Source organism: Marmota flaviventris, chromosome 19 (genome assembly GCF_047511675.1).
Source record: "Marmota flaviventris isolate mMarFla1 chromosome 19, mMarFla1.hap1, whole genome shotgun sequence".
Taxonomy (NCBI): domain Eukaryota; kingdom Metazoa; phylum Chordata; class Mammalia; order Rodentia; family Sciuridae; genus Marmota; species Marmota flaviventris.
Genome location: NC_092516.1, coordinates 6,664,190 through 6,673,271, shown reverse-complemented (window position 1 = coordinate 6,673,271; position 9,082 = coordinate 6,664,190). Strand labels below are relative to the sequence as shown.

Below are 9,082 nucleotides of genomic sequence, written 5' to 3'. Positions count from 1 at the left end.
TAGTTGCACTTAATGCTACTGGGTTTGTTCTGTACTTCCCTTTTTGAATTTCCTTTTCCTCCTCTGAAAAAACTTGTCTTGCATTTCACCCCCACCACCTTTTGTTGTTACTGTTTTGTTTTGGTAGGATCCAAACCAGGACCTCACACATGCTAGGCAAGCACTCTCCAATGTATTCACTAATGTGCTTCATCCTAAAATTGTAAAAAGTAGCTTCAAAATTGTTTGTACATACTTCCTGTAGGGACAAGGATGGTATACCTACAAATTAGAGCCCAATATTTGTTTGGAATTTGTTTTCTCTTTAGACTGAGGGCACACAATTAAAACACTGTATGCAAAAATTATTCCAGCTGTATACACTTTTATTGTTTCACTTGAAATATAATTTGGTTCTGTTTGTATTAAATCTTAGGATTCCTCCCATCCTTATATATTTTACTTGGTTTACTGTTTTTCAAATATGTGAAACAATAACATGGTTCTAAAAGTCAGGCATATACAAAAAGATACATTCAGAGAAGGGTCTTGTTTCTCATCCCTGTCCACTCCCTTTTGTTAAACAAGCTCAGTCATAATTTTACTTTGCTAGGTTTCTTTTTGCTCAAATGTCTGTTTTCTTACCACTACCATCACCACCACCACCACCCCTTTTTTTTCCCCCTCAATACTGAGATCCAATCCAGAGCCTCACACATGCTAGGGAAGGGCTCTACCACTGAGCCACAAATTTAGGCCTTCCCTTTCTCACACAAAGAAAGGTAACATACTCTAGATATTCTTTCACACTTTGCTCTTTTCACTTAGCAACATATCCTGGCCATCATTCCATATCTCATAGAGATGTGTAGAGATACTGTTGTTTATTCAGCCGCTATTTCATACCTGAACATCTAAGTTGTTTCCAGTATTTTCTAATTATAAACAGTGTTGCACTTGTTAACCAAGTGCACCTCATATTGTTGGAGGTGTAGCTTCTGAGAGAATTCCTAGGAATGAGAAAGCTAGAGCAAAAAGTAGAAATAAGCAATTTTGTTAGTGATTCCAAATTTCTCTTAAGTAAGGACTATTTGCATTCCCACTTGTGAATTGAGAGTGCCTGCATACCCACAATCTCGCCAATAGAGGGAGTTGCTACGCTTCTGAATTTTTGTAGTTCTGATAGGCAACAAAGTTGGTGTAGTTTTTCGGTGGTGAAATGTAGATAACAAAATTTATCATTTTTGCCTCTATTTTTTTTTTGTGTGTGTGTGTGTGTGTGCTGGGGATTAAACTCAGAGGGCTGGACCACTGAGCCACATTCCCAGCCCTATTTTATTTAAAGACAGGGTTTCACTGATCTGCTTAGTGCCTTGCTAAATTGCTGAGGCTGGTTTTGAACTGGTAATCCTCCTGTCTCAGCCTCCCAAACCTCTGGGATTACAGGTGTGCACCGCTAGATCTGACAAATTTTGCCATTTTTAATTACACAACAGTGCCATTAAGTACCTTCACAATATTGTAACAGTGTTCACTTTATGCTTTCAATATAGGCCTTGCTGCTCTGCCACTGCAACTTATTTTTTAAATGGACATGTTTCTTTTTCTTCCTCTCTCCCTGCTCCTCCCTAATCTCTCTCCATCCCAAATCTCTGGGGAAATGGGATTACCTTTCTCCTCATCCATCCTAGGCAGCTATCTCCCAAATTAACAAGTAGAGGGGCTGGGGATGTGGCTCAAGCGGTAGCACGCTCGCCTGGCATGCGTGCGGCCCGGGTTCGATCCTCAGCACCACATACAAACAAAGATGTTGTGTCCGATGAGAACTAAAATAAATAAATAAATATTTAAAAAAAAAACAAGTAGATTACAACTCCAGACTTTTGAGTCACCTCTTTAAAAGCCCCTGTTCTGGCTGATCGGCAGAATTACACCCTCTAGAACAGGAGTCCCCTGTGTTTCTCCTTTGCTACCAAAGCAATAAACTCTCTTTTTTCCTTTTTCTCAAAACTGTGTTCTTATTTTTGGATTGGCATCAGGGACAAGGACTGAGCCAACAGCAAAAATATCATGCAAAGCTTCACCACCATCCACTTCTAGCACTTTTTAAGTATCTCAAATAAGAATTCTGTGCTCTTCTTCTTCTTCTTTTTTTTTTTTTTTTTTTTCTTTGTGGTGCTGGGGATTGAACCCAGGGCCTTGTGCATTCGAGGCAAGAATTCTACCAACTAAACTATATCCCCAGCCCCAAGAAATCTGTACTCTTAATTAAATAATTACCCATGTCTCCCCTATCCCCTACCTAGCCCTTATAAGTTCTCATTTACAGTCTGTCTCAATGAATTTGTCTGCTCTTGTGTTAGGTAGTAGCTAGCAATGAGCAGTGAAATGCAGGCAAGGTCACAAGTGTTCTTTAAATTTCTTTAGGGTTCTTCTTTAAATTACTTCCAAAGTAGATGAGAAAGCAAAGGGTGAAAGAAAGTAAAAAGTTTATGATGAACCCAGCCTAATTCCAACTTAAGATTGGGAGCCATCTTGTCACAAAATCATGAGAAGTTAATTTCTGTTTTACTATAAGTTACTGCAATTTCTAAACTTGTTTGGAATTCCTGCCTGTGCCTTGAACTCACCCATGCCTGGCTTTCCCTGACCAGATAACAACCCTCTCTAAAACCTTAGTGATGCCTTATAAATTCTGATGTTGGGATCTAAATGTTTTCCCTACCTTGAAATGTTAAGCCATGTAGATCATTAACCTAGTATCTGCCTTTGTATTATGCTTGTCAAAATCCTGTTATCTGTAAGTTCTCAAGACACCCCCCTTTGCAACTTTTTGTGCTATAAAACTATGTTCCTAGAGAGCTGGGGGGCTGGTCTCTAGCCCAAGGTTTTAGGATAATCAGTCCTGGCCAGCTCCTGTGTACACAAATATAAGCTTACTTTAATTTTATTCAAATTGGAGTCCATGGTCTTTTCTTTGCATCATTGTGGTTTAACAGTTAATTTGTAAAAAGTAAAATAAGGGCTGGGGTTGTAGCTCAGCCTATGTTCGAGGCCCTGGGTTCGATCCTCAGCACCACATAAAAATAAGTAAATAAAATAAAGACATTGTGTCCAACTACACCTAAAACATAAATACTAAATAAATAAATAAAATAATCTAATTGGGAAGGATTAATGGGACTAACTCATGGATTCCCCTGATCAGGAGGTCATTGTAAAGCAGAAAAGGTGTGTGAGATCAGGAACCATAGAACAATAAGGCACCAAAAGAGGATTTATTGGGAGGTGCTCCCAGGCAAGATTCACTGGTCTGTGACAGGGTGAGGGCCAGTGAAGTCATGCAGAAAGGAGAGCACAATGCTTATAAGGAAAGTTGGAGGTAGGAGGGTTTAGGCCATCTAAACTGCCGCTACCAACAGCAGGTTGGCCAAGGTGAGTTTAAGGTTACGTCTGTCACTGGTTGGTCCAGGCTGAGGTGAGTTGACAGGGCAATTGCTTCAGCCAATTGGAACCCATGGTTTTTGGGGTCTGTTGCCGGGTCTCCTTAGCCTGGTGGAAAATCCCTACCACAGATGCCATGAGGAGGCGGGGGGAGGCTGCTGACCCAATAGTCCATGTGGCCCAGAGTCTCAAAGCCTTTAGAGAAGTTCCCTGGGCTCAAGCTGACTCAGAAGTTAAGAGCCAAATATTGGCTTTTTTTTCTTGGTGTTTTTACTTCCTTAACTTTAATCTCTAAGCTTTGGTCTTAAATATCCAGCAAGCCAGTTTCACCAGTATCACTGATGGGCAAAGGCGTGATTTCTGCAGTCGAGGGGAGGAATAAAGAATGTCCACATGCTATGCCCTTTTCAATGCTTTATTCACTCAAAATCACTAAAATCATTCAATACAATTTCACACTATAGGTTCTTTTTTTTTTTTTTTTGGTGATACTGGGGATTGAACCCAGGGCCTTGTGCATGCAAGGCAAGCACTCTACCAACTGAGTTATATCCCCTGCTGTCACTCTATAGGTGAGTGATTATATTAAGATTATATTTCTTAATCAAGAAATAACAATTCTTAATGCTGGGCACTACAAACACTGCAAAAGACATAATTAATTCAAAGCAAACAAATTCTAAGTTAAATCTAAACACTGCAAACACATTTAATTAAGACAGACCTATTACAGACATTCCCTCTGCATGTTAGGCTTAAGTGCTAGATTTTTTTTTTTAATTTTTTAATATTTATTTTTTAGTTCTCGGCGGACACAACATCTTTGTTTGTATGTGGTGCTGAGGCTCGAACCCGGGCCGCATGCATGCCAGGTGAGCGCACTACCGCTTGAGCCACATCCCCAGCCCCTAAGTGCTAGATTTAAAGTCTTAAGTCTTAGGCCTCAAGTCCAGCAGATGCACACTCACTCAGACCACAGCGATTAGGTCAGGAACCAATGGAAGCTTCTCCTGGTGTGAAGATCTCCTGGTTGAGAAGACGGTCGTATGTGGATGTCACCATTCTCACCAGAGTCAAGAGGCTGCTGTAGAGTTTTACAGCAGTGAAGACGATGCAGAGAATCAGGCAGATGATGAGAAGAGTTGGGATGCCAGTACAGGTCCTCATCAGGCTCTCTAGCATGTGGGCATCAGTATCAGTATCGCTGGTTTGAATATCTGTTCATTTGCTCCATTATTTATACTAAATTTGGGGGCTTCTGTGTACCGTTTTGGTCCTATCAACTGTTAGCAGGTTTCTTAGAGACATCTTACATCTTAGAGAGAACATATAGTCTGGTGGTTTCCGCCCTGATATTACCCTTCTGACTCTATCAGGGTTAAAACAAGTGACATTTTATATCAAGTGTCTTTACTCTTGTGGAAAGTGACTTGTTTTATCAGGCTATGCCCGATGACATATTGGAGGGCTCTATAGGCTTGTGCCTGGTGAAACTGCAGGTTTATTCTAAAATGGAGTTGCTTAGGCTAAGGCCATCCTTATAACCAGTCTTAAAGTGAGAGTACTAGGTTTTAACTTTAATGTAAAAAAAAAAAAATATATATATATATATATATATATATATATATTTATATTTATATAGTCAATGTAGTTAAGCTTCCTATTCATTTCAAAGAGAAGAGAAGGTGTTGTTACCAATTGGGCTCCTGGTAATAGCTGGCAGGAGGAGGGAAGAAAAGGGAGAAGCGGCTCTCCCCTTCTCCACGCTATCCTTGAAGGGTTAACTTGCCCAGAACAGTGAAAGAAACAGCTGCTTTCAAGTAAACTTCTGCAGATTGTGAACTTCTGAGTCCCTCTCCCTACACACTGGGTATAAAGTTCTGAAACTGCCTGAGCTGGGGGTTCAGGGGGATTGATTGATTACATCAAAAGTTTTGCCCTCTGGGGGCTGGAATGTGGCTCAAGCGGTAGTGCACTCGCCTGGCATGCGTGCGGCCCGGGTTCGATCCTCAGCACCACATACAAACAAAGATGTTGTGTCCGCCGAAAACTAATAAATAAGTATTAAAAAAAAAAAAAAAGTTTTGCCCTCTGAAAAATAAATTTATTTGGCTGCAGACAAATAACCATGTTTCTTGCTTTCTTTGCTGTCTTGCCTAGTCTGTCCCCACAACTCTATCTCAAATTAACTCAAGTTGTTATATTGAAAGTTGTACTTCTGTAAGACACTGACAGATAGCAGTTAAAGTTTACAAGAAAAATACAAAATGATATCAACAGTAGTAAAAATATATTGAGTTTGAATAAACTAAGCTATAAACTAAGAAACATAATTTTTATAATCCAAAACCTTTAAACATTAATTTGAAGAACACCAGCTTGGTAAAATGTTCTTCTAAATCTTATACTTCAAAGTCTTGTATACTTGGAAGATCACTGGCCTCTTAACATACAAAGAGGCCAATAATGGAACCACAATTACATTAATGTTTTTATATTGGCCAAGTTTAGCTTTTAAAGAAAAATTAAGAATCTGAAATGTAATGTAATACTCTAAAACAACAGTTGTTGTTTAACCAGAGTTGTACAAACCCTAATTCCTTTAAGACCAGTTAGCTGCTCTAAATAAAACTTAACCTTGTTTTCAGTAAAGACACAGGCAAAACAATCTTAAACATTTTTCCATTTACCCATTTATGAAAACACACGTAATGTTTAAATATGTTACCTTATATAATTTAAAAAGAGTACCTGATTTTATATTTAGCAGTTAGCACCTTAACTTTGTAAATTAATCAGATGTCTATAACAAACACATTTATGATTAATTTCAATTATATTAAATCTAATTTACTTATTTTAACTGTAAAATCCAAGCTATCAGACAATTATAGTTAACAGTACTAGCCATGTCTTCCTTGTTGAATAAAAATCCTAGAAGCAATGAATATTATGTTTTAGACATTTTATAGAAATTAACACTCTATTGTTTACCACCTAGAAAATCTTGTGAGTTAGTAATTTTAAAGACATCTTTACTCTCATTTGTTTACCTAATTTACATTGAGCTTCTTAAATCGTGAACTAAAAGTTATTCTGATCCATTTTTCTTTTATATTTTAATTTATGAGCAATCATATATCTATATGCCAGTTTTGATGCCATGTACATGACATATGGACACAGGCACATATAGACATAACAACACAATACATGTGTTCGCACATACATAAGACAGACAAGGAGCAATATCTTCTAGCTTTTTGTAGGTAGAGCTCCACAGGTAGGAGGTAACACTATAGATATTTATTAAAGCTTCTATTAGATTTATTTCCAGCATCACCATGTCGAAGTCTTATTTAGGATCTTGTAAGAGGAAATTTTCCCAGTGCATTTGAGAGCTAACCCTTGAAAACTGATCCCTGAACAAAGACAGAGTGCAAAAACCTCTACAGTTAGATAAAATAAGGCTGATTGGAAAAATATATTGATTTAGTCATGTAGGATCAAATCATAAAATCATGATTTCAAAAAATATAGAATTAAAAAAAAAGAGTTCTTAAAAAATTACAAGGCTGTTATGAGATCAGAGTTTACTTTTTGACTCAGAGAGTTAGTTTAGATATTGAAAGAATGGTGATTACATGTCTGTAATACCATCAGCTCAGGAGGTTGAGGCAGGAGGATCACAAGTTCAAAGCCAGCCTCAGCAAAAGTGAGGTGCTGGGGCTGGGCTTGTAGCTCAGTGGTAGAGCGCTTGCCTAGCATGTTGGAGGCCCTGGGTTCGATCCTCAACACCACATAAAAGTAAATAAATAAAATAAATACATTATATTCAACACCTAAAAAAATATATATTAAAAAAAAGTGAGGTGCTAAGCAATTTAGTGAGACTCTGCTCTAAATAAAATACAAAATAGGGCTGGGGGTGTGGCTTAGTGGTCAAGTGGCCCAGAATTCAATCCGCATTACAAAAAAAAGATAAAGGAATGGTGAGCCCTGAAATTCTTAGGTAAAGATTCTCTAGGTAAAGAAGAATTGATCATTTCATTTTCCCCTCCCTGTCCTGTAGTGTTTAGGGAGAAACTTGTTAAGAAAGCAGCATGGGACTGGGGATGTGGCTCAAGCGGTAGCGCGCTCGCCTGGCATGTATGTGGCCCGGGTTCGATCCTCAGCACCACATACAAACAAAGATGTTGTGCCTGTTAAAAAATAAATAAATAAATAAAATAAAAAATAAATAAATATTTTAAAATTCTCTTAAAAAAAAAAAGCAGCATGATAAGATAGCCAGCCATTTGGTCCCACAATATAAATAACAAATGATTGGGTCAGAAAGGTGGGGGCTGGCATTTAAAAGTGACATTTTTTTTTTCCTGCAGACCTCTACAATTTACTTTTCAATGCAAGCCTTGGTGAGATAGAGATAGCAAAAACTAAGTGAAGCTGCTGGGTTTTGTTGTTGTTTAAATATTTATTTTTTTAGTTGTCAGTGGACACAATATCTTTATTTCATTTTTATGTGGTGCTAAGGTTCGAACCCAGTGTCTCACATGTGCTAAGCGAGCACTCTACCACTGAGCCACAACCCCAGCCCCAAAGCTGCTGTTTTGAGCAACCTCTGCATAGGGCATTTTAATCTTTTTTGTTGTTGTTGTTTGTTTGTTTTTAGCAGTTGGTAGTTAGACCAGGTTGGATGCAGAAAATTATTAGGCATTTCCTTTATTGTCGGAGTTCGCCCGCACCCAGCTCTCCGGCTCAGGAAGACGATCAGAGGCATCAGGGAGACCAGTCAAGACTGGAGCTCATTTATTGAGGAAGCACACACAGCTAATATAAGGCACAGAGCCATCAGGATAAAAGTCAGCAGGGTGGGGAGAGTTTACGTGTGCACCCATCCTACAGGCAGGAAGGGGAGGCAGGAGCTGTCCACGAGGACAAGGACAGAAGGGTTCTAAGCCTATCCTAGAGGTGGTCCAATTTTTTGTCACAACCCACAGTAACACCTTCTGGCTGATCGCCAGGCGCCATCTTAGCCATGTGCTGCCCCAAGACCAGGAAGTGAGCATCAGTCTGCAAGTTAGGTTTCCTTTTCTCCATCATAGGTTTCTATTTCTCTGATGTGACATGCCCTACACTTTATCTCAACTGTGATTATGCCATCCTCTACTATAACTTTTGAGGATGTGAATCCCCTCTGAAAAAAAAAGATTTTTTTTTTTTTTAAAGAGACATAGGCACCAGTGCCAAGAAAACTGTCTCTTTGGCTAGGAGACAGCTCCCTAAACCCAGAGACTCTAGGGGTCAGTAGTTTCTGCCCTTTCTTCCATGACCTCTGGCTGGAGCCTCATTCAGAGTGATAACTATTTTAATTGAGGGAGGACATTTGTCAGCTAGTTGTGCCCTTAAAATTTCTTACATGTTCCCTTTGTCCTTTTGGGTCCTCATACTCACAGGACCATGATTTCATATTACACTCCTCAATTTGAAGTGGGAAGCAAGCCTGCTGGAGTTTTGGGTGACATCTCCACGAGAGAAAAATAACAATTTGTGTTCCTGAACTACGACAGAGAGCTGAGGGGTAGTTTTACTCTAATTAAAGGCCAGATTTTCTGGTCTTTTTCCTGCCAGAGTGGGGAGTACAGAGAGACAATGTGTA

General features: G+C 39.0%; 1 non-coding gene across 1 annotated transcript; it reads right to left on the bottom strand.

Annotated features, from left to right (window-relative positions):
* Window positions 1-3,906: 3,906 nt before the first annotated feature.
* Trnaa-ugc (transfer RNA alanine (anticodon UGC)) lies at window positions 3,907-3,979 on the bottom strand. Its single transcript has one exon. It is a non-coding gene; the product is annotated as a tRNA-Ala (tRNA).
* Window positions 3,980-9,082: the final 5,103 nt, after the last annotated feature.